This window comes from Ornithodoros turicata, chromosome 1 (assembly GCF_037126465.1).
Source record: "Ornithodoros turicata isolate Travis chromosome 1, ASM3712646v1, whole genome shotgun sequence".
NCBI classification, from domain to species: Eukaryota; Metazoa; Arthropoda; class Arachnida; order Ixodida; family Argasidae; genus Ornithodoros; species Ornithodoros turicata.
In genome coordinates this window covers 24,081,699-24,107,837 of record NC_088201.1, presented here as the reverse complement: position 1 = coordinate 24,107,837, position 26,139 = coordinate 24,081,699, and the positions used below count along the sequence as shown (strand labels likewise).

The window sequence follows — 26,139 nt, the reverse complement described above, 5'->3', positions numbered from 1 at the left end:
CCGCAATGTCCGCCTCCAGAAAAGAGGTGGTAGGTGGTGGTGTGTGTGTTTGTGTGTGTGAGGGTGTGCAGGCTTCCCCCACCCTGGAAGCACCTTGCTCCCCCCTTGGAAAAAACCTGGGAACGCCCATGTCTACAGCCAGTAATGGCTAGCTTGCATGAATCATGTACAGCTATAGGCCAGACGTGTAAAAATAAAATGTAAGGCTCAAGGTTATATAGTTTCTTTCTCTGTTTAGTTTGTTTTGCCGTATGCACCTCCAATGGTGTTCCATTCGATACACCTTCACAATAAATATTACGAGAAAATGCAGCTGAGGCAGCCTGCCTTAGCCCGTGTGACAAACTGCCCCGCTACTGCACTCTAAGAAAAACAGGTGTGAAGGTGGTAGATTCTATAGTTTCCACCTAGGTCAACATAGCGTCTGATAAAGGGTGTAATAGCAATTATCATATATCCAAATTGCTACAAAAAGGCGTACGCCCCCCTCGCTCGCCAAATCAGAAGTGGTAACCCTATCATTCGTAGGTAGCACGTAGAACTTTGCAATGTTTCAGGCACAACATATGCGACAACTGTTACCTAAAAGGTGTAACTGCTCCACCCTTTTTTTCTAAGAGCGTGGGGCGTATTGTCCACTTGACGGCCTCCGCACAAATGTTTTTTGTATACTGTTTTTGAAAGACAGCTTTAGTTTAACATCTGCATTGCGTAGCCAAAAGATCGCATTAAAATTCAGCGTTGGTTTCATCGGCCCGACGAACGTGCTTTCGTCGCAGCAAAATCAGAAGTAAAAACTGGCAACTCTCCCCGGTCTTCCCTGTACTGTGTGCCATTGTCAGTACGAAGGATGTTCGGATAACGCCGGACATATTCGCGACATGTGCCAAATAACAGGTTTGGAAGGGACTTCGTCTTTGGTCCGCAACTTGTACGAAACTGTGTACCTGGAGTAATCATCAATGAAAGTCAGGAACCACAGGTTGATGCTTGAGGTCAAAGCTCGCATCGGTCCACACACATCTGTGTGAATAAGATCAAACACCTCTGTAGATCGTGATGTATCGACTTTGGGAAACGCTGACCTCTTCATCTTCCCTTTCAAGCAACTCGTGCACTTCAGCTGATGCTTGCACTCACTTATGCGAATCCCATGTGCCGAACTTTGTGTCTAACTTTTTCACAGCTTCTGGGTCTCGATGCCCTTAGCGACGATGCCATACATGGATACACTCCCGGTGATTGGTAACTTGAGTGACATGTGCTCGCTCAGAATTCCCTGTTACAAGTCGATAGAGATCGTTCTGAATAGTGCTGGTAGCGACGGTATTCTTGCCTTTAGTGATGATGCACTTACCGTCATGGAACAAGATGTTGCACCCCGATGCTGTCACCTTCTTAACCGAGAGAAGATTACAGTCCAGTGACCGGACGTAGAGAGCACCGGTGACTCGAACTTTGCTGAAGACTCCGTTGTATTTGTAGTACAGGACCCCGTCGCCCACTCCTTCGGAAGAGACACGCTGTCCATCAGCCACGGTAACGACCTCATACTTCTGTGTAAAACCTGCTGTGAAGAAGGTCCGGTCGTCGCACATGTGGCTCGTCGCGATACAGATATGCAGAGTCGATATACCAACCACTCTTGGACGTACGCTCGCCAAGTAGAAAGGCAATGTCGGAAGCGGTCGAGTTACTAGATGCAGCCACCCTCTCCCTTTGCCTATAGGGTGGTCTTTAGAAGACCTCTGCCTTAGTCCTCTGCGTGCGGGACAGTCCTTCCTCAAATGACCAGCCATCTTGCAGAAGCAGCACTAGTTTCATTGGTAGCTTTTTCCTTGTTGTATGCCTGGATTCGCAGTGCCGTTTGGGAGTTGCACGGTGCAGACGAGGATGACTCTTGCTTTCTTTTATACTCGTCCACGAGTTTGCCTTTCACATATTCTAGTGTGAGATCATCATCTGGTCGAGCGTGAAGAGCTGTGACGAGTGTCTCGTACGTCTCTGGTAGTAGGGCAGTGAGGAGAAAATAGCCACTTGAAAATCGGTAATCTCCGGTAACCTCTTATAAGAGGTATTGGTGGAGCTCTACAAGCTCCAAAGAGCGCCTGATGAACGTTTGCATCTCCTCTCCTGTTCCAATTCTCGTCTGGTATAACTTTCTCAAGGGGTAGAGCTTGTTGCTGAGTTTGGCCCGCTCGTGCACCTTGCGAAGTTCCTGCCACATCTCCCGTGCCGACTTGCTATTACAGGCATGGACAATCTTGCTGTCGTCAATGCCATAAGGCAAATGGTGCTTTGGGCTTTGCGATCGCCTACTGTCCAAGCCGTCGTCGTGGTCTCGGGCGGAGCATCGTCGCGAAGCGTCTTCGCGAACCAGTAACATCGTCATTTTGGATTTCCCAGGCTTGGTAGTTTCCTTCAGTCAACTTGGCTAGCGTAAACTTGGCGGCGTCTGTCATTCTCTTCCAAGAGAAGAACGAAATGAAACTCACAGCCTATTCGTACAGCTTCCAGTAGCTCCTGGGCCCATAACCTGTAGAGTGGCAGCAAAGGCGGAAGCAACTACCTACGGGAAGTGTTACGGGTTTAATAAAGAACGCGGGTGTGCGTGAGTGTGCGCCCGTGCAAAAATGGACAAAAAATGTCGTTATTGTCGCCCAACCAACACTTTCAACGCTGTTGTTTTTTGCAGGCCACCAGTAAACTTGCCGCTGCCGTTGCTTTGTACTCACCATACCAGCATGTGCCTCGTGTGCGAGCGCAGTCATTCTTGAGATCAGTGTGGATGATATGTGCTATGTCCTGCTCCGACCACAGTCCGTTCTAGAATGTTTTTCATAGCGATGGCCATACGACCGTCATCATCAATGTCCAGTGGCGACACCGCATCCCCCCCCCCCCCCATGAAAAAAAAAAAAAAAACACGCACGAAATGTTAACGGTATACCTGTCAAACGTTAGAGAGATATAAACCCTAAAATATAAGAGAACGCACAAAGAATGGCATGTAAGACGAAAGAAAGAGCAAAAAAATCACAAAACGTAATTCTTGAGATGCACCGGAATTGTTCGCTTTCGAGTACTTCGTTTAGGTTCTGGAGCAGGGCCGACCATGTCTTCTCGCCGATGTGCTTCGGGATCCGTGCCAGTGGCTTGTTCGCAGCTCTGGTGGCAGTGTGCAGATCAGAGGGTGAACGCCTGGCAGTGTCCCGCGTATAGATCTGCTGTGGCTCCCAGTATAAGGCGATGGGTGTTGCATCGGTTCCAGAGTTCCCTCGTTGAAGTAACTTGAGTACCATTTCTTTCTGGACGTTGTATTCTTTCTTTGCATTCTTTGCAGTCTTCTTCTTCTCCTCCTCGCACGGGGCCCTGCAACCCGCGTGACGTCTCCGATAACACGGTGCGCTATTCCTCGAGGAAATCCGTACCGGCGATACGCCAGCGAAGCTCCGATAGCGTCGCGTATGCGCCATGAGACCAACGCCGTAGCGGGTATCAGTGCGTGATGTAAAGCGACTCTGAGGTCGTCTGCTTCGCGTTCGCACCGTAATATACTAAGTGAAAAGACCTCGGTGAATACGCCGACTTTCGCTTACCAGTGTGAGTGCTGACGTGACCATATTCAGTGGAACACGGTGTTACGCTCCTCGCTGTACAAACACGCACGACGCTAACCAGAAACAGCATTCCACCAGCCGATCTCAGACTTCCCCCCGATTTACAGACGCCATCACTCCCGCCCGGCGGTCGGACGCCAAGATCTCTATGCCCTCTCTGATTGGCCTTGTCCGCGCCAAAGGGCGCTCACTGATTGGCCTTGTCCGAGTGACGTTTACAGAGAGGGAATTCCGGAGCAGCACCACCTAGGTAGAGAAAGCCTGCGCATTGTCTCCTTTCCTTCTTTCAAATAAGAGTCAGAATTCGTCTGCTACTGGGATTCACCGTTCTGCGAATTCAAGAACCCGCAAATGATTGCAGAAACAACAGAAACAAACAGAAACAACTCCACTAATTCGTGTAGGATTTTTGGCGTTATCGTCAGTGATGAACGAGGAGCAAAACGACACTGTAGTTAAGGAGGGGCAAACGGGCCCTGTGCCCCGGGGTCCCCACCACTGCAAGTGTCACTGTTTGTTCTGTAAGCGATACGGCTTTAGATGCTCGCCAAAATCACATATACAGGAAGAAGTTTCGTGCACTTGAAAACAGGGTGTCGAACCGCAAAAAATACGGGTTCGGTTCGGGTTCGGGTTCGCGTTGTTTTGATTTCGTTCCGGTTCAGTTCCGGTTCGGCCACGCCAAAAACCGAACCGGTTCGCAAACCGGTTCGCAGCCCCGAACCGGTTCGCGAACCGGTTCAACGCTTCCGTTTTATATGTTCCATAAAACTGCTTTTATCAGGAAATGCGTGGCTAATAGCTTCCCAAGCAGCACAATGTACTGAAAGTCGAGTGCAATAGGGGTGGACGGGTAGGTGGAAGGCCTTGAACAGACTGGTGAAACTAAAGAACATTGATAAGACACATACCGTCCACCCCTATTGCACTCGACTTCCGGTACATTGTGCTGCTTGGGTTACTGCTGTTGTCTGCATTGACGTCTTTAGCGGTGAGGTAGCTCTTTAGCGAGAGAAATAAGAAATGGATGAACACTTATTGCAAATAGAGTCCACGCTGATGAAGCGGTGTTGTCCCGCTACTTTCTGTTCCCAAAATCTCTTTTTCACACCCACAGTGCCAGCAAGATAAACTTAAAGGAAGCCTAATAAGATGGACAGCGTAAGATAGACGACAGTACTTGCCGGCACACTGCCTTCGCAGCGTGAATCGATCTGAAACCGTACTGTAGCATGTCGAAAATAAGCCTGCCAGCCTTACTCTGTCCAAGCTCACAGTCAGTGTACTAGTTAATCCACCTCACAAAGGCAATGTATCACGACACAACTGCACTACCAATAAGCAGAACCACATTTACTTTTCAAACCACGACCAATCAAACAGGCACCGTTCTGCGTACGCTCCTTCTCCACTTCTCATGTTTCTGACTTGTTTAATTTTTACTGCTCACGTGTAAAAAGAAATCTTGGGCGCTTATTTGATCACATATTCGTCGTGTAGAGCTACATAACTGGCCTACTCCATTCCTGTTGCATTCGTCCGCGTGGCACCTCGTCTCTGAAGAGTCGACGCCGCATCACCGCGTGCGTGGGGCGTCAGCCGCGGCGCTCACAAGGACAACTGCGCTTCAACATGTTAAAAAGATGCTGAAAGTATACTTACTATACGTCGTCGTCTGACTGCTAGGTGAAAATTTCTGAAATCCATGATATAGGCGCGTGATGATGATACCGATGTGTCTTCGTTCGGGGATAGAGAGGAACTCTTGTGCTGACTTCTATGTCCGAACCGTTTTGTTGCGAACCGGTTACCGCTATTATTTTTTATGGTTCTGCTCCGGTTCGGGTTCAGCAGTGTTCTGAAAATTTCGGTTCGGGTTCGGGTTCGGTTCCGGCAAAAATAACGGTTCGGGTTCGGGTTCGGTTCGACACCCTGCTTGAAAATACCACACCAGTTGAACGATTTGTACGGTTCACGCCTGCATAAGGCTGAGGTTCCTCGACGGACATGGCCTAAACATCAGGGGCAGTTATGGGCAATCTTATGAAAATGCTGCGTCCATGAGTGGAAAGTACAATGTCTTCAAGCACTAATACGGCAGCGAAATCACCTGGCCACGTGGGTTCCTTGTTCAGCGTGTTCTGATTCTGGTCCGCATCCACACACATCTACACACACGCATGTACACACAAGTTGCTGAACGACCCCACTCACCACAACGATTTCCGGCGATTGCTCAGAAAAGCAGGTCGTTCCAGTACCGAAAACGGTCATATGCTCACGATGGTCCTGCAGAGCGTATGACGTGGTATCTGTAATGGGCGCTACTGTTTCTTTGTATAAGCACTCTAGAAGTCATTGCTAACGATCGAGATGGAATGGTTAAAGTGCACTTTAAAGCCGGCGGTCTCACTGACACAATGAAACAGGAATTTATGCGCCTTTTTGGGAGGATGTTTTAGACAGTGGACATGACCAGCAAACCGTTACAAAGATGTAAGATCGACCTGAACAACAAGTTTCCTTATTGAGATCTCTCAACGGCTTTATTGCCGCAAAGCGCAAAGCATTCCATCACTGCCCCATGGTTGGAGAAGATACTGGAACGAGGGAATAGACCTCTCCCTGTTTGTAAACAAATGACGTCATAGTGTTCGACAGCGCCACCGGTTTGGTAGAGTTGAACTATGCTCGATGCTTGTGGGGTCCCCCCTGGCATGGGTCCCCCATGGCACCCTCGTAGGAGGCTAGCACTCCGTATTGGCCTTGGGCGACCGCAAGTCCTCAAGGTCAAGGGAGGACCCCAGGAGGAGAAGGGACTCGGGGGAAAACAACGGGACAGTGGGACAATCGGGCTGTGACGGTCGTTGTAGATAGTTGTGTGCTTTGGCGGCAGAGATTAAACCATGTAAGTCACATCTCTTGTGTCCGAGTCATTCTTGTTTGACAATAGGGAACGGCTTTTGGCTATTAGAGCACCCACGGAAGGGTTGAAGTTGACCGGGAGGCTTTAACTCATATTTCCCATAAGCTATGGGGCGAACAAGGTCGCGCCCGAAAACCACTTTCTTGAGGGATTACGATGATCCCTGAAAAGGACGCGACCTTCCGTCCTACTTTTCTTTCAATAGGAGGCAGCGAACAAGTGCCCATTCGTGGAACCCAGCTCTTCCCTTCCGATCTGTTTCGGTTTCAGTCTGTCTACCAAAGTCATGATGACGTTTCTCGAGTAGAGGTTTATTTACTGCAGTAAGAAAGCGGAATCGACGATCCAGTATACGGCTGACGCCAATAGGCTACGGAACTTCCCCAGAAGCACGGTATTTAGTTTCCCATTCAGAACAGTTCCAAATCAAAAACTTTCTCTCGGCAATAGGTCAGTTTCTAGCTTCTCTTGATCAATGGTTGGCCGCGCATGAAGAACTGTCCTTCAAGTTTGGCCTCTTTCGAGAAATCGGCATCCTCGGGACCGAAGGCATCAGGAAGAAGGCAGGATGCCTGGCAGATGTCTACAGAGAAGGCTTGGATTAACTTTTTCCTGACGAGGTAACTGACGAGGTAGTGACTTTGCCAAGGCATTTTTGCAAGACGAGGTTGGAGACGAGAAGACTTCTTCTACGCGCTGTTTATAGAGAAGGGAGTTAAGGAAGCTTTCCCTAGTGTGAAGATTGCTATTGCTCTAGACATAGCTGCTGTCATATATACCTCGTTATGTTGGTTAGCCGCAGTTTCTGTGATCGCTCAGTTTCGAAACTGAAGTTCATGAAGAACAGCCATCGGGCAACCATGCCGCACGGCAGACTTAATATTTTGTCATTGTTATGCATAGAAAGGGAATTCTTAAACAGCTTGATTTTACAGAGCTTATCACTGATTTTTCATTAAGAAAGTCATCGTAAGTTGCACAAGCTCAATTTACGCTAGCAGCTTAATGTAACCTTGAATAGCTTGCAAGATAGTTGATGCAAGATCTTAGAAGATGTAAACTAGAAAGCTAAGGTTACGAACTCTTTGTGGAAACTGGGTGGTAATAAACGATCCAGCTGCCGTACACTGAACTTTTTCATGTATATCACAGGGAATAGTGGCACCAAGGTCGGGCGCCTCTATATAGACTTGGCCATAATTTATCCGTATGAGCTAGGCACTATGAAAAATACTGACCAGGCAGAATAGGGCCCCCACCATGCACGCTGCCCCTGGACCCCACCACTGTAAATCCTGCAGTGGCGGGTATCGTATTGGAGATGCAAAAACGGCTAGAACTCTCTAATAAGACATCTGGTAGTGCAAAGACAGCAGTCCCATATGTGTAAGAAATGGAAGCATTAAGGGTAATGGAATGATCATCCAACCTGAAGTCATTAGAGAGTTTTAGTAGACCGTTTTTGCATCTCCGATACGATACCCGCTACGGCGTTGGTCTCATGGCCCCTGTGCGACGCTGGCGAACCTTCGCTATTGTATCGCCGGTTCGGATCTCCTCGAGGAATGGACCTCTACCCGAGAAACGTCATCATGACGTTGGTAAACAGACTGAAACCGAAACAAATTGGAAGGAGAGGGCTGGGTTCCACGAATGGGCACTTGATCGCTGCCTCGTAGTAGAAAGAAAAGTAGGACCGAAGGTCACGTCCCTTTCAGGGGCCATCGTAATCCCCTCAAGACTGTCGCTTTCGGGCGCGACTTTGTTCGCCCCCTAGCTTCAAGCGTAGTCTAACTCTACCAAATTTGTGGCGCTGTCGAACACTATGACGTCATTTGTTTACAAACAAGGAGAGGTCTATAGCGTACCGTGTTATCGGAGACGTCGTGTGGGTTGCGGGGCTCCACGAGGAAAAGAAGAAGAAGACGAGGCTAACTACGCGAGAAGCAAGATGGCGGTGTGGACACCCGTAGCATCTTTGTGCAGCTCGAGTAACCCTTTTGCGAGTAACCCTTCGTGGATGCAACGAAATGGATTGCAATAACAGAACTCCTCAACAGCGTAATATCGAAAGGCTTCACTCTTCTTTTTTTTTATTTCGTGTTAGCGCCGCGAAGCAACTGTGGCTATGAGCGGCGTACTGATGTGGACAGATGGAGAGAGGACAGCAGGAAGGAGTGGGGCACAGGGGGGTTAGTATGCGTCCTGGGCCGACTTCAGGGGGAACTGTGCCGACATTCGTATGGAAAGTCTTCGGAAAACCCAGGGAAAACATCAGACAGCACAGCCTGTGGTAGGATTCGAACCCACCACCTTCCAGTCTTCAGCACGACCTTGGCTACCACCAAAGAGACGTCTTAACCCGCTCGGCCATGCCACTGGTGCTTCACTTTTCAGGGTTCGGATTTGCCATGCGGGAGCGCTATGACATTAATTAACCGTACCGTCTCCTCCCATGGTGTACTAATACGTCAATAGTGTACCTAAGTCTGCCGTGATAGCGTTTCGGATTATCGTACCGTGTACCGTACCGGGACGAAAGTGGTCTACTACAACTCACTATCTGGAATGTGGACAGGGATGCTCTGGAAACGGCTTCTAGGAGTAACGACAACTGTCCAACGTGTAGAACCCACGGAGATGTGGATGCATCAGTGGAAGAAGTTGAGGGAGGCCCACGAAGCACGCCAGAGAGCAGAGGCTCATTGACGAAGGCACAGCACAGAAAGCGTCCTCCACAGAAAAAAACGAGCACGTCTGCTGGAGCTGCAGATGTGTGTGTGTGTTTCTTTTTTTTATATATAAGCTGAATGAAATACAACGGAAGAGGGATGATACTGAGAAGGGAGGAGCATAGAGAGGAACCCTGCACTTTAAAATGAGCGTGAACCAAAGCGCAGAACCTGACACCTAGAGCTTGTGCAGCTGCACAAGTCTAACAGTAAACTTCTGCGAAGGCTGCTTGAGAAATCGGAATAACCGCTTGACTGGCATGCTGCAAGAATGTTATCTATTATGCATGAATTATATTGCAGGGGTGGAAGTGCTGCGCCATTCTGCACCCCGCTGCTTTTCATTCATGCGCCAACTTGCGCCGCAGCATCAAAGCTGCGCCAAACTACCCCCGTACCAGTCTAGTAACACTGCCAAAAGGGAGTCACAGCCATCCATATCCACCCCACGATCCACCCGTCCACGAAGCTCTCTTCATATCTAACAGTTCCAGTCCAATTCCATCCAGTTCCAGTCCAGTTAGTCCAAAGTCAGCCAATCAGAGAAAATCTGGTTTCAGGCCCGACTCTGGCCCAGAACAAGAACAGTCTGGGTTCGAAATATCGGCGGCTCTCCTCCTGAGGCAATTCCCTTCATACTTCCTTACTGGTTCGCTTGATTTCTACCCGTCCTGGTTTAATTTGAGGTCGGCTAGGCGGCAGGTTTGGCTCGTTAGGCTTAACTCCGATGGGGTGGTGGGTGTGTGGCAGCCTGCCACTTTTGCGGTTCTTTTTGCCTTTATCGTCTTCTCGGTGGTGCCGGCATACTGTGTAACGATGAGCAAAAGTAAGTCACAGCTGTCTGTTTTATTTTTTATTTATTTCTATTTTATTTTTTATTTTTTGTTAGAGCCACGGAACGAGGGATCATGTATATTTCAGGAAGAACCAGGACATTTAACAATAACACCTTCAAACGGATCGACACAAATGGTGACCTCATTTCGTCGGGGTACCAAACTAGCGTAAATGCTGACTGCACCTTATGCAGCGTGGCCATATCGCGCATGCAAACCCGTGGTTCGGCTGTCACGCGTCGTGCAGCACCAAAGAAACAAGTGGACAAAGCAAAGAAGCACAGAAACGAGTGGCGTTCTTCAAGGGACAAGGGGCTTCCGAAGCAAGGGACTCTAGTCCTGAAGGCTTCTGAGGCCAGAGGTAACGTATAGAAATGTTAAAGATTGCGTTTCTCCTGCACCACATCGGAACGTCATCGGCATCACCACTCGTGAGCGGGCCTCGTTCATTGTTATGGAGGAAAGAAGAAAAGGAGGCGCCCCAACAGCTCCTCGACAGAAGAGAGAAACGGGGTGCAAGTGACATCAGAATAGGAGATGATCTGTAGCTTCTTTGAAGGCACGTGGGGGTCGCGTTAGTCGCTTTGCACACGCCACTTTGGGGGCCACTTCGGCGCGCTATCACCACACCTCTCCAAGTATTCCGAAACTATGCGTTGGGGGCTCCCATAGAAATGTATGTAACCGAAACCGGAAAGCGAGCGGTGATGTCATGGGAGTGGCCTCCAATCTCGGCTTCACTTCTCAGAGCAATAGCGCTCCCCCTGTCTTTCCTTCCTCCATGTTCGTTGTAGTTCTTTCCATGAACTGCTTCTTGTGAACATGAACTTCTTTCCGTTGTTCATCGTCCGTTACTGGCATCTTCTATATTCTTGCACACTTTGGTGCCGAAACCCGGCAAACCGGTGTCTGCGCATGAATTACCGGCGAAGGTTGGACTGAACTGGACTGGAAGATTTGAACTGTACTGGACTGCGTCAGAATGGACAACTTAGAACAGCTGGGAAGGGCACGTGCTACTTGTCGTTCAACAGTTGCGAGAAACATCAATGATATAACGACTTTGCTGACCGCAACCCCATTGAACACCTCCCAACTGAGACCGAAACTTGCGTTCCTGGCATTGAAAGTTGCAAGATGACTGAATTCAATGAAGCTATCCAAGCTCTCGTGAATCAAGACTTGTTGGAGAGCGAATATGAGCCTTGCGATCGACACCTGGAATACCACATCGCTATCATGGTACGAGCCCGAGCGGCTCTAGATTCTTCAGTGAGTGTCATGAAGACTGCGACATGGTGTATCGGCCACGTATGATGGAGCTTAAGGTCAAGAACGTCTGGCAGAGGACCGCTTTTCCGAAATAGTTCTCGAGTCTATAGCTCGACTGTTTTAAAAGACTTCGAGAGTGGGAGCAAGCTTGACCTTGGAGACAAGACAGTTCCCTCGGTGCTTATGAGCATTTCTGCAGTGACCTCCATTCCAAAACCGTAACCAAGGCTCAGAATAGAGCTCGGTACAGTGCAGAGATCGTAGGTTCTAACATTGTTGTGACGCGAGCTGACTCTGAAGCCAGCAGCCCTGAAGAGTCACGTTTTGCTGCGAAGCATGGAGAGGCTGAAGAGGCAATGAGCAGTCAAGGCTGAGGACAAGTCGTCATGTTCACTGAAAAATGAAGATATGCCGTCGAAACTTGGAGCTCGCTACGACGAAGTTCAACAGGACTTGAATCTCGACAAGACTGATGTCGTTGAGGAAAGTGGAGAAAAAGTGAAGGACACGTTCACTCAACTTGCAAGAAATCTGCCCGAAGAGAAGGTGATCGGTTCATCACGGTGAACCTCTCCGAGTGGTCTACGTTGGACTCGACAAGTCGTGATGATAATGATACATCGATGTTCTCGGTGTCCGAAGATTTCTCCGTCAGTGGAAGAAGTTCCAGAAGTGTTCAGACGGAATTTCCCGAGTGTCCAGAGAGTGAGCAAGGCCCCCTTGTGTCTGCAACGAGCAGACAACGAACAAGCAAACAAGGAATTCAAGATGGTTTAAACCAGAGGCTGGAGGGCGTAAAGCCAGAGTGCTCAAGGAATCTCGCCCAAGACGAGCACAAAACTGCGACGAGCTCAGGTATGCGTTATTCGCACACCATATTTTCAGAAGAGCTGCCAAGAAGTGGTTCAGAATTGTACCTGGACAGCCTGTTTGACCACATGAGGACGACGTGCCCGGAAGTAGTAATGTGCACTATACCGCGATGCGACTACATCGACCAAGTTTCTCCTGGATGCCCTAAACGTCTTCCTGAAAGATTGCAGTCCCATCAGAAGGCTTGAGATGGACGCTGGGGTCGACGGGTTCCTGAACCAACTCAACATTTCAGAAGGAGAAATCATTGCGATAGTACAGTCCCATTCGGAAAACATTTCTCCAGAACGGGATGTACGGATATCTGCGAAAAGCGAGACGATTCTCAACGATTTCTCCAAAGAAATGTCCACTTTAAAGGAGCACCTGTATAGTCTCTTCGTAGACTACAGCAGCATGGTGATACCGAAAACGTCCAATCCTGACAATATCCTGGGAAGACACGAAAGATCTTCATTGACGGAGTCCTGCGCGCCGGTTTTCAAACCCGCTGGTGTCCCTCCCATCATGTCCGACGGACAAAGCACAAACACTCTGAACAAAACGTGTGGTGCGGGAGACGTGAAGTTGATTGTTCCGAAGCCTCCGATAGCCTGTCGCCAGTGTTTGCGTCGGGGAGTGATAAATATTATGTCACCCGTGCACCACATAGGAACGTCATCGGCATCACCGCCCGTGAGAGGGCCTCGTTCATTTTAGTTCATCGTCCGTTACTGGGACCTTCTACATTCTTGCACAGGAAAGTACGTTAAAAGTAGCGACCATTTTCGCACTTTCAGTGGTTACGAACTCCGTCCCCTACACATGTCGCTACGGAGATTTTCCCGGCCATATTTCCCGATTCAATGATCGCAAAGAACTTTCAGTGCGGAAGGAAGAAACTTTCGTACGTTGTTTCTGACGGGCTTGGGCCACATTTCAAGGCAGAAGTGCTCGACGAGCTGGTTCAGCCAAAACAGCTACAATCACATGTGGCAACACTCCAAACTCCTTTCATTTGAATGCCCAGTCACTTGTCAGCCAAGGTGTCAAGTCAAAGGACATAGGGAAAGTAGAGAGTGCAAGCGTTGTGCTGGAGGACGCAAACTCAAAATTGCCAAAGTTACTCCAGTCTCCAGTGCATTGACAGTATCCTGCAGAACAGGAAAAGTAAGGGATAACCTGTTACACGTGTTCAGTGCGGAGATGGGTACAATTATCCTTAGTTTGATGTTTTTCGGTCAGTGCTGAAAGTATACAACGTTCGTCTGATTGTGTATTGTGATTGCCTTCGAGTAGTGTGGGAAGTTTCATTTTATACTATTCTTCACCAGTGTGTGTGCACGTTTTAACTAGTCATGCTAGCTAGTCAACAATATGCGTACTCGTTTTCACCAGCGTGTGTGTGTGTTTTAACTAGTCATGCCAGTTGGTCAACAAAATGTGCACTAGTTTCTACCGCAGTGTGTGTACGTTTTAAATAGTCATGCAAGCTAGTCAACGAAATGAGTGTTAGTTTTCACCAGTGTGTGTACGTTTTAACTAGTCATATACTAACTAGTCAACAAAATTTTGTACACTGATATTTTTGTTTTTGCATTAAGCAAATGGTTAGCTTCCCATGATTCATGGTATATCTGGCAGTATATGACAAGCTCATCTCTTGTGACCCTGTGCTGAAACCATGTGCTCATGACCCTGAGCTCAAATAATCTTGGAGCCAAGCTGCGTACCGGGCGTTTCTGCTACAAATTCCTGCGTATGTGCTCCATAATGCTATTTTTCCTGCTCCATATCTGCTCCAGAAGCAGATTTTTGCTGCTCCCATTGTAGCTCCAAACGTCCTGACACCACTTCCACCCCTGATATTGCCATCCGAACATTCTGACAAAACATGTCAAACATTTTATGTTACACTTATTGCATAATCAACGCTTCACATATTCATTTCAAGTTATGTGATTAACTCACTTTGTTTCACCTCTGAAGCGAAGCATGTGCTCCTTTTAATGTCTCCCTTTCTCATTCATTATACAATTAAAACTTATCATATATTGTGAAAAGACATCCTTGCACTGAAAATTCAAAGGTACAAGTGACAGAGGAATCAGGTCCTGTAAACACAGAACAGATTCAACTATAAATTACCCCGTTGCCCATTGCAGTGCGTAGTGTGCGTGCGTATACTCATGTCCGCCTAAGCATGGCCGACTACAAAGGAGTTCCACCATAACCGCCACCATGCTCGTGACTTTGAACTTTTGAAGTACATCGCAGTGTGTTCCTGCCTATCAAAATTTCAAGCCAGTCAACACTGCATTTTCTGCTTCTATAATGACCTTAACAGGCACAAAAGTTATTTGCTGATACGTCTTTTTGTATTATTATTATTACCAGTTGGATACTTGATGGAAAAGTACTGAATAAAAGTGCTTACAGTACAAAGTACACAATTTGGAATGTACTTAAAGTACAAGTACTCAGAAATGTGCTTGGTACTTAAAGTATTTCCCGTCACTGCAGAACTTTCTGCGCAATGTAAGCGAAAACTCAATAGTAGCGCTGAGCGGCGATAGATCGTGCCAAGGGTACCGCACTGAAAAGGAGCCCATATGCGGCGCAGCAGGAGACGAAGCGTCGGCGCGTGGCGCAGCCTGCAAACCCACTGGCGAGCTTACAGCCGGCGGCGGCAGGTGGCGCAGTATCAGACCACGTGGCTGTGGGTTCAGGCCTAGCTGGTAGAGTATACCATCGACTATGTTGTGTGTGCTACGACTGCGAAGGGGGTCATTAGACGACCAAGAAAATAGCCCTTAACTAAAGGATAGAATACCGATCAGAAGAGAGAACATGCCAAGGCGTAGCGAGAGAAGCGTGCAAGATAGTCTCCCGAGCAGCGAGACCGACGTCTTGCTTCATTGCGGGCCTATCGACAAGGTGGTGGAGGACGTGAAGAACATGTTGTTGCATAACGCAAGCGGAGAGCAACTACAGATAGGATGGCATAGACGCAAGAAGGCTGGTGGATAATATCCGTGAAGAAAACACTGAGCTTGGGCAGCAACACACACACACACAAAGACACGAATGAGGGCTCAAACGAAGCAGCGATTCTGCTGGTTTGAGCTCTCGTGCGTGTCGTCTTTTTATGTTGCTGCCCAAGCTCAGTCAGGCTGTTTCCTTGCCGTATGTGCCCTTGCCGTACGTGGGAGCGGATCTTCAGTTTCAACAGGCAATTCGTGCAATTCAGGCAATGTTCAGCTTGCGATCGTCTGTGGCTCGCCTATGAAGGTGCGAGTTGAGTCGACGTCTGTGCTCAGTGAAGCTGCTCTAGAATTTTAAAATATACGTGTAATTTCTTTGCAATGCAGCGAATCAATAGAATGTATCACTTTATGCCTCGTTGCGTCACCACATAGGCCGCCAGGTTTTCTTCTTTAGGTACATTGTCTGGAAGGATTCACTGCACAACAATTCACTGCAGCAGACTACTAAACTACGCCTCCCCTACGCTTCTCTGAAAACATGATAAAAGAGAATGGCCGATAAACCATGAACGAATGAATATAGCGTACGTTCACGACGGGCGGTAGGACTGTCTTCCAACCATAGGTTGGCGCAATCATGATCGCAATGCGTTATCGCAAAGCCTGATGATCGCGATCACGAAGCACTGGCAAGGCTGCCGCGATCATTATCGCGTCGACCTATGCTTCCAACACTTTCCTTATGTCAAAACGTCTGCTACCGAATGTCTTGTTCTCTCACGTCCTGTCACCGATTTGTTGGAGGCGTGATAAAAATGACTGAGTCGTGCTAGACAGGCTATGCAAGGATTTCGAAGAGCCACGACCTGAACGCGCGCGAGTACAGCGGCTGATGATGATCATGTGAATGAATACGGATGAATGTGGCTACTTGACAATGAAGAAGAGTAAATAGGTAATTGGAGAGATTTATACGTAAACGCAGAGTCTCAATTGCTGGCCGGCCGGTGCCGGCTGTGCTGTCTGGGGTTTTTCCTGGGTTTTCCTCAGACGCTTTCAGACATATGTCGGCACAGTTCCTTTAGAAGTCGGCCCAGGACGCACATTCCCCCAGGGCGTCAGTCGTGACGTTGCCCACCTCTGTGAGGCCGACAACGGCGAGCCCTTTCACCACCCACCACCTCAGTTGCTGGTCGCTACACTCTTCAGGGTTCTTCGCAGTGCCTTCTGTCCCGTACGAAAGGGATCCTTTTCTGTATAAGAACATGCTGTTGAGCTTCCTTCACGCACCAGCAAACACCGGAGAGGTTGTGGCACCGCTCGGGCATCGCTCGGGCATCGCTCGGATGTCAATACATGTGTGTACAAACGTGTTCCCGAATGACATATTCTGTTAAAGCCGGTGAAGTATACAGCACTGTGCACACTTAACAGTAACACGACCTCCGTACAATCGGTGGCCCCAGTAGAAAGTGCGCAAGGGTTCGCCACAATGCGAGTAGTAAACATGTAAGTCGAAACCTGACCTTCATGTTTGCAACTCGCATTGCCGGGAACCCGTGCGCACTTTCTACTGGGGCCACCGATTGTACGCAGGTCGTGTTTCTGTTAAGTGTGCACAGTGCTGTACTTTCTCTGGCCTGGGTATATCTATGATGGAATTGAGTGTGCGATGTTGGTGTCTGTTGCGTAAAGCAGCGACACGGCCGAGGACGACGACGGTCAAACCGACGTCTCGTTTGGCTGACCTTTCCCCCGTTTTTTTTTCCCTTTTCGTCTAATAAATATACCCCCCCCCCCCCACACACACACACGGTCGCTTCTTCGCTCGTTCATTTGCTTGTAGTCAGGCGGTGCCGCAAGTTGCAGAACACACACTTTGCGACTGCACCCGTGATATATGTATATCAGTATGCGTTTTCGTGGATGTACGCTTGTGAGCATGGAACGTTCGCTAAGACTGGGCAGTTGGAATCCGCATGCCTTTGGCATAAGCCGATATCTTTGACCTGCATGTCAGGATGCGATCCACACAATATCAGTGAAGATATGTTACACGGCCTAGTGGGTGAAATGTGAGTGGCATAGATGAAAGGCTTCCTCGGAGGCGTATTATGTCTCGGCTACATCACTCAGCTCGTGGGGCTACATCATTAGGACTTATGGGATCTGAGGAAAGTAGACGTGTTGCTCTGGGGAAAAGACGCGTTATTACTTTCGGTGTCGAGACGCATCTTCCACGGGTAGAATGCTACTAGGAGACGGGCTTAGCTCTTCGGAAGTTCTCATTTCGGAGAGTCAATCTCCCTGGATTTCGCAACTCCGAGATCCATCCTGGCTGCGCAAGTTACGAGATATAGCAACCATTCCATCGCCTTGCAGTCTATTCGATATCCGCCAGCTAATTCCCTTGTCCATACCCTCCCTGTTCAGTCTAACAGTAATCGAGTTTCGGTGATTAATTCGGCAGTCGTTATTTGCAGCGGCGCCGCCCACCCGCCCCCTGGTGTCGCAGCACGGTGGGATGGCCTCGATTGGGGGCCGATATTGACAGCCTTGATTTTCGTTTGAGCCGGTTTGGCGACGGGGCGGGAGAGCTTGATTATCGATTCTCACGACGGGATCAAAACTGTCCGGTTGCATTAGACGAGAATCTGTCATCCAACCGGCTCCCTCCTTAATATCCTTCGGGAATTCTGCATTGAGAGTTACGCATCGTAATTTTAATCACTCGTAGAAATCCTCTCCGATTACCGAGAAAAGAGGCATTGCCTTAAAGACCATTTGCCACGGGCCCGCGCAACGATCACTTCATTGAGTTGCCGGTTGCTTGAAAATGAAATTGGGTTCACAAATCCTTTCTTGCGCCTCCAGGCCGGGGCTGTAATAATGACGTTGCACTCTGCATTTGGTTACGTTGTTGCTGTTGCTGTCTCTCTGACGTACGCAACCGCGTCCCTCTATTTGGGCGCGTCTTTCTTTAGGAACGCGTGTACCCGTGACAAGATTAAATTATATTTCGATTCCAGTGTACTCCCTTCTGTGTTACCTTTGCCTATGCCTTATTTTCCACACTTCCACCGTGCGACGTTCTTTGCGCTTTGTTTCTAGACTGAAAATTCGCATCACAGCTGCTGGAATGCTGTGGCACTTGTTTGACAGTGCACTTAACCTTCGAACGTATGTGATCCCGTTCAACCCGTGTCTGCGCGAGCCTGTTTTGAGATAGGCCTGTGTGCAACGGTGAATCGTATAAAAGCTTTTCCTCAGGCTGTGCTTTGGTTTTGCACGAGTTTTATCGAACTATAAGCATAGCTGTAGGTTGTTTTTATTACAGTCACATTGTAACAGCATTATGTATTATTATCGACATGTGTCTAAAGCTGAAATAACAGACTGGTCCCCGTGCTGAGGACTTACAGGAAACAATATGAGGGGGTTTTCTGGATAAATCACCGTTCGGAGACATTCTGCTGATGTGCCTGAGAATTCCGTATGAAGTTCAATATGATTACCTAAAGAGACATTAACATCGAGTGGGCTGTTCAAGGTGGCTCGAAGAATCATTTTACTCTCCTGATACATGGTGTTCATTTTTATCCGTCACAGATCTTTTACGCAAAAAAAAAAAAAAAAGAAGAGCTACGAGAGCAGCATAGATGTCGTTTTTGCAGTTGAGTTATATGGGTAGGCGGACATCCTCTCGAACACGTACGTAACCGCACAAGATGACCTAAGTTCATTAACTAAAATTCGTTAAGTCTTTAATTAGGGGATTCTGGACGAAAGCGGGATAGAAGAATGGAAGATAATCCTTGTTGAAAGCCACTCCATTTATAAAAATATAAAACGCGCACGTGCGTTGAAGTATCCATCGTCGATTTTTGATATGCAAATCAACCGAAACCGAAACCACGCCGATCGGGAGCGCAGCGAGGACGGTACTAGGTCATACGCACACTCCTGAGTCCTGACGCGCGCTGTTTTTTTGTGTTGACTCGATTTGCATAGCGAAATTCGGCGATGGATATTTTACGGCACTCGCTCATATTAGGTTTCTCAAAAGATAGAATGGCTTTGAACGAGTACTCTGCTATATCGCTTCTGCCCAAAATTTCCTAATCAAATAGTAATTTATTAATTTTATGTAATTAGTCATCGTGTAGTTACATGCTCTCCATGAAAGGGTGTCCTTCTGACCGTAGAGCCCACCTGCAACAACATCATCTCTGTAGCTTTGATAGCTTTTTTTTTAATATGTAACGAATAAGAATGAGCACCCTGTTGTGTTATGTAACGAACAGCAATTTTCCTAGCAGGTTTTCGCTACGTATTTTGGCTGCACAACTGAGATGTATGCATTGTCATCAGGCAGGAGAACTATCTATAAGTGCAAAGGTATACCTGAGGTACCTTTGCACAGACACGGAGATGCGTAAGAATAAAAGCCCTTTGTTTTTGTAAAATTCTCAGTGCTGTGCCTACTGGGTTCGTTTCACTCAGGACCAAATAGAGAATCATTTGCTGCCCGTATACGTACACGGATACCACAGAGTACGCGTGGCGTAGGTGTCACCTGAAACGCGTGGTAGGAAAACACGAGGTTCCCATAAAGGCCTGCCCGCCCGACTTCAGTCTCTGCTCCGTTCTCCATGCCGATGTCACCGGTAGGCCTTACACTGTGAAGGACTTCAAGCTCGCTCTTCGGCCCCTTCTCCAATTCTCTGACGTAGAAGATCTGGGTCAGTACCACTACAACCACGTCTGGCTCTTGCAGTTTAGAACCCCTGCAGCGAAAACAAGCTTCTTGTCTCACCGTGCGCTCACAGTTAAAGGCAAGAAGTGTGTCGTATTAGAGGCCACGAATCCAGTTCTTCATTTGCGATTGAACTGGGTTCCTACTGCTGTAAAGGAGCACGATATACGAGCAGCGTTTGTAAACTACGGCAACGTCGAGGAGACAGCTAAGATCACCTGGTCCGATCCTGAGTTGGGGAACGTTGGTTCTCTTTCCCGAGCTGTAAAGCTCCGCCTGAAGAAAGATATCACGCCTGAGGACGTCCCCCATCTAATCAATATCCGTGGTAGTCAAGTGTTAGTCCTGTGCAAAGATCGGCCTCAACTTTGTCTGCGATGCAAACGCCTGGGACATATTCGTCGGGACTGCAGCGTTCCCCAGTGCAGCAGTTGTCGACGGTTTGGACATGAAGCCACCTTTTGTCCTCGGTCTTATGCGGCTGCTGTAGCTGCTCACGATCAAGGGACGGAGCTAATGGACCACAGTGCGGATGAGGATGTGGAGGTGGTGAATGAACACCCCAGTGCCAGTGGACTATGTGCGCCGGCGGCTCACCCTGAGTGCAGCCCTCCGAATCTTCTCGCACCAGAAACCGGGAGAGCTGTGAATGCTGATGCTGGTGATCGGAACATTCCACGGGAACCAGTGACCCAAGTGGCATCTTTGGTTCCTGCTTCCTGCGCCGGCGAGGTTGAGGGCATGAGTTCATCCTCGTGGGCGGACACTATGGACCACCGTGACGGCTCTTCGAAGCGGAAGCCATCGACGTCACCGGCTGGGGTCGTCGTCAAAGCTTTAAGACCTGATCTTGCAAGCGACCCCTTGGAGCACTCGAGCGACACACTTATTAATGAAGAGATGACGTCTGCGGGCGACACAGATTCGTCCGACATTGCGGACGGAAATGCTGCTCGGTGGATGCTGGTGTCGCCTCGAAGAGGCCGCAGGCAACGGCATAGCTCGTCATAACACTACCTCCACACCGGCCATACTTTGTCCCCCCTTCTCTTCTGTCTTTTTCTCTTCTCTCTTCTGTCTTCTGTCTCTTCTCCCTACCTGCTACTGTTCCTTCCTTACTGATTGTGTGGGCACGGACTGTCTGAGAATGTTCAGCGAACAGTGCATGAGCTAGCTTAGCTGCAGTGGAGTACAAGTCAACTACCATCTTTCAGTGGAATTCGAGGAGTTTGCCGTCTAAGCTCCCCGATTTCCGCCAGTTCGTGTGGCGGCACAAGTTCCCCTTGATATGCATCTCCGAATGCAGGATATCCGAGTCTTTTCGCTTATCTGGCTATACTACGTACGTCTCCAAGCCTGGTGAAGGTCAAAGCTCTGCAGCCCTTTTCGTTCGCTCTGACATACCCGTCATACATAGACCCTTGCAAACGAATGGCAGAGGAGAGTGCGTCAGCTGCACAGTCCGTTTGGGCTCTATGGACGTCACTGTTCTGTCTCTTTACTTGCCGCCGGCGTCAGCCTTCAACACAGACAGTCTCGAAGAACTACTTCACTCTCTTCCTCCTCCCTACGTGCTCTGCGGGGACTTTAATGCCCACAACGTTATCTGGGGAAGTACGCGCTCTGATGCGAGGGGCCGGCAGTTAGCGTCTCTGTTTACGCGTTTGGATCTGTGCCTCCTCAATGATGGGTCACCAACATTCATTCAGGCAATGCGCCTGTCTTCGTGCTTGGACCTTACGGCAGTGTCTTCATCTATAGCGCGGCGCTTCTCGTGGCAAGTTGGTGCAGAACTCCTTGGCAGCGATCACTTCCCTGTGCTGATTAACATTCGTGGTGCGCAGCGCTCCCCACTTACACGCTGCATCAAGAGCTCCGACTGGAACGCCTTTCGGTCCACCCTTGAGTGGGCCTTCAGAGACCAGCAGCTAGAGCATCTGACTTCTTCCTCCTTTGCTGAAGTCGTAACCGACGCGGTGACTCGCACTACAACGGCGCGCCGTGTCCCCATCGCCTTCTCAGCTATTGATGCAGAGTATGAACGGTTGCGTGCTATTCGTCGTCGGGCTGAACGGAAGGCTCGTCGTTCCGGTCTCCCGTGTCACATCGCTGAAGCACGACGCATTCAGAAGGCCATACAGGGACACCTGGCCACCCTTGCAAGAAACCGCTGGCGGCGCTTTGCGAGCTCTTTATCTCCGCGGACGCCACTTTCCAGAATATGGAGCATACTCAGGGCACTCTCTACACCTGTTGCTCAACGGCGCCCCTTTCAAGCACTCGCGCTAGCAACCTCACGCTCGGAAATCGACGTTGCAAATGAATACTGTGCCCGTCTAACGTCAGCTTCGATGTCTCAGGGATCGTCAGCTCGTGCCATCCCGGTCGTCCTGGAATCCTCGCAGGAGCAATGTCTGGATGTCCCGTTCTCCTTCATGGAGTTGGAGGCTGCCCTAAGGAAATCACCCCTCACCTCTCCTGGGCCTGACTGTATTACGTACAAGGCCCTCCAAAATCTACCCCTCCATGGCCGACACGCACTCCTTAAGCTCTACAATAATTGTTGGCGGGATGGTGTTTTCCCAGCAGAATGGAAGAATGCAATGATAGTGCCGCTCCTGAAGCCAGGCAAGTCTCCACACGCCATTGATGCCTTCCGCCCAATTGCCCTCACCAGCTGTGTCGGGAAGGTTATGGAACGGATGGTATCCGCACGATTGAACTAGTATTTTGAGAGCACCCGATTCTTTCCTGAAGCTATGGCTGGTTTCCGGCAAGCGCGGTCCGCGATTGACAATGTCATCGATCTCGTCTCCTCCATCCAGCAAGCAAAGTCTGATGGGCTCCTAACGGCCGCTGTCTTCCTGGATGTAGCGAAAGCATACGACAGTGTTCTCCATAATGTTGTAGTCGCGTCGCTTCAAGAAGCTGGTGTGGGTGGCTGCACCCTTACCTGGTTGCAAGCCTTCCTCTCTGACAGGTCTCTGTTCGTACGCACAGCAGATGGTGACAGTGCCAACTACTTTGTGCATCGTGGAGTTCCACAAGGGAGCGTCCTCAGCCCGCTCCTGTTCAATGTCATCCTGGCACATCTCCCTTCTCTTCTGCCCAAGCATACCAATATCACGATCTATGCCGATGACATTTGCATATGGACCTCTGCAGCGCTCCGTGATGCCATTCAGCGTCGTCTGCAACGTGCCTTAGACCTTCTTGTGGCGCATCTTGCTGACCGTGGGTTGTCGGTCTCGCCGGCTAAGACAGTAGCTATGGCATTCACGCGGCGCTCCTTCACCAAGTACCCCCTACTGCTAGCTGGCTCTAGACTGAACTACGTCTCGCATTATCGGTATCTAGGCATCATCATTGATAGGGGACTGACATGGTCGCGGCAGATCAACTCCCTTTCTGCTAGCGCCCGCATCTACTGTAATGTGCTCCGGCACCTCTGTGGATCCACATGGGGCCCGTCCTGTGCTGACCTCCATCGTGTGCACTGCTCCCTGTTGCTTGGCGTTATGCGCTATAGCCTGCCTGTCCTTTATGGGCTCTCCAACACTCACGAGCGGGAGCTGCTCAATATTCAAGCCGGAAGTCTCCGTCTCTGTTTGGGAGTGCCAAAGACAACCGAAACCTTCTCTGTTTTGGCGGAGGCACGCGAGCCATCGGTGCTTATTATTCGCGATAGTGTCGCCTTACACGCGTACACACGTTATCTTGTCCGCCATCCAGCCCATTACCTCTGTGACATTGCGCAACGTTATCCCGCATCTGCATTCGGTCAAGCTATTTGCCGTTTACGAAGCAACATCCCCTCAACTTCCGCCCGGACTTCCTTTGCGCCACCCATGTGGACACTTCACTACCCCACTGTACAAACGTCAATTCCGGGCCTTAGGAAAAAGAAGGTTGTGCCAACAGTTGTGGCCTGCCAACTGACCTTGTTCCACATCTACAGTCACCACCGGCATCGCACCCAGATATACACCGATGCTTCAGTCTCTCTAGTTGGGTCGTCTGCTGCCTTCTGCATCCCAGAGGATGGAGCTGAGCACGGCTTCAAGCTCCCTCTTATGTCATCTGCTGAGGCCGAGGCATTCGCACTACTGGCCGCTTTGAGACATGTCTCCTCGTGTGCGCCCAGGGCCTGGTCGGTCCTCACTGACAGTAAAGTGGCTCTGGAGGCGCTGGCCTCTTACTCTGCCGCAGTCATCAGTGACACCTATACCACGATCATCGCCCTGCACTCTGAACTTGTATCACTGGGACACGAAGTGGTGTTCCAATGGATCCCGAGCCATGTCGGAATTTCAGGCAATGATCGTGCTGACGCTCTTGCTCGGCAAGCCCACGACGCTGAGCAACCAACTGTCTTTCCCCTTGCGCACTCTATGTGCCAGCTGAAAATCCGCCGCTTCACTGCCAACCGCACACAGCTCTTTCAGCAAGAAGCTATACGCACCAATGCCTTCCTCAAATCCATTGACCCTTTAATGACATATGCTGTGCCTGGCCGCATCCCGCGCATCGAGGAATCGCTGAGTCATCGGCTGCGGCTGAATGTGGCCCGAACTCCTCTCCTCCTATTTAAGATGAATCAGCACCCATCACCTCTTTGCCCAACGTGCAACGTAGAAGCCGATGTGCCACACATTCTCATTGCCTGCCAGCGGTACGAAGTCCACCGATCGAGTCTCCGGCGCCGCCTTGCTCATCTAGGCTACCGAGAGCTTTCCCTCGCGGTGCTACTTGGCCCTACCCAGCACGCTGAAGTCACGTCTGCGCTGACACGATTCCTTCGGGAATCTAAACTCCTGGGCATTCTCTGATGCGCAACGATTAGTGAAGGAGCTGTTACTTATTTATTTATTTATTGTATTTTTTTTAAATAATTTTCTGTACCCCAGCTGTTTTCTTCTGTTTGCTTGAAAGCATTAGGGAATAGCAAGCCCACACCGTGGCTAACCTTTCCCTTCCCTTTTTTCTTACTTTGCATTAAACATATCCCCCCCCCCCCTGCCCGCAAATTATAAACGTGGCCATCTGGCAAGTTTTCACCGCTTACTACAGGGGACATTGGCAAAAGTTTGTGAAGATTGTGTTTTCACACGCCAAATCCCTCCCACCGGTTCCTTCCTCCTGTTCCCTGCACTCTGTTGCAGTCAGTCTTTCTACCTCTAGCTTTTTCAGAACTCTCCTATAGTGAGTTGCTGTGAAAGTGGCAGAAGCTATAATAAGATCTTTCTTCCGTTTCTGTTTCTTGTTTTTCGTTTCTTTTACGCAGAATGCGTTCTTGAGCTCGCATCCCACGTTTCCACCGTGCGTCCGATGGGTCACGATCCCCGTTACACACTACGACATGAGCAGCACTACATGCTCCATCCTACCGACGTTACTGTCATCCTCCGTTTCTAGAAATACGTGTGCAGCACGTATGCGCGGAAGTTCCACTGTACACTCTCTTCCAATGCCTGTCGTGTGTCTGCTTGTTCCTCCGCGATTTAATGGTTGCTTTGGCTGTGCAGGATGATGACGTCACGCAGAGGCCGGCGCAACTATTTTCGTTTCACATCCCCTTTAAACTGTCCGCACCTTGCATCTAACGCACATGAAGCTACCTCCTTAATGTTAAATCTTCAAATTATTACTTTTCAAAAGTTACAGTGCCTATATTGCTGCTTGTGGTTTCAGAGACAGTGTCGCAGAAGCGTAACGGCCCGTTTGCATAAAAGTTGAGTACGAGTTTCAGACTCAATCTCAATAGCCTTGGCAGTGCTTTGAGCACGCGCTCGCTGCTCGCGCTCGCTGCGGGAAGCGCTACCAAAGCTATTGAGATTGAGTCTGAGACTCGAACTCAACTTTTTATGCAAACGGGCCCTGCAAACAACAACGTTCAGGAATTGCGATGTGTCGTGGCTTAGCGATACCGCTATCCAGATATTTGACAAAAATGCTCTCATATTGATCGATAGGCACGGCGAAAAGCCTCGGGACTGGAGCCGCCGATAATTCTATACTGTTGAGGAGCGTTCTATTACGCTTTATGTTGACAGGTAAGGCTTGCGAGGTACGAAACGACGTCATTGTGATCTGAAGTTGTGGGAACATCATGAGGGCCCCTAAAACTTTGAACCGGTACAGCCGTTCTCTCTACACTT

At 49.3% G+C, this 26,139-nt stretch overlaps 1 protein-coding gene across 2 annotated transcripts in view; it reads right to left on the bottom strand.

Moving 5' to 3' along the window:
- LOC135377673 (zinc finger CCHC domain-containing protein 8 homolog) overlaps window positions 1–2,841 on the bottom strand; it is a 32,114-nt gene extending 29,273 nt beyond the window's left edge. Inside the window, exon 1 of one of the 2 annotated variants that reach the window (XM_064610265.1) lies at window positions 2,736–2,841. The gene's annotated coding sequence lies outside the window, so the exon portion shown is untranslated. The remainder of the gene's footprint in view (window positions 1–2,735) is intronic. The other variant, XM_064610264.1, reaches the window with a different exon arrangement.
- Window positions 2,842–26,139: the final 23,298 nt, after the last annotated feature.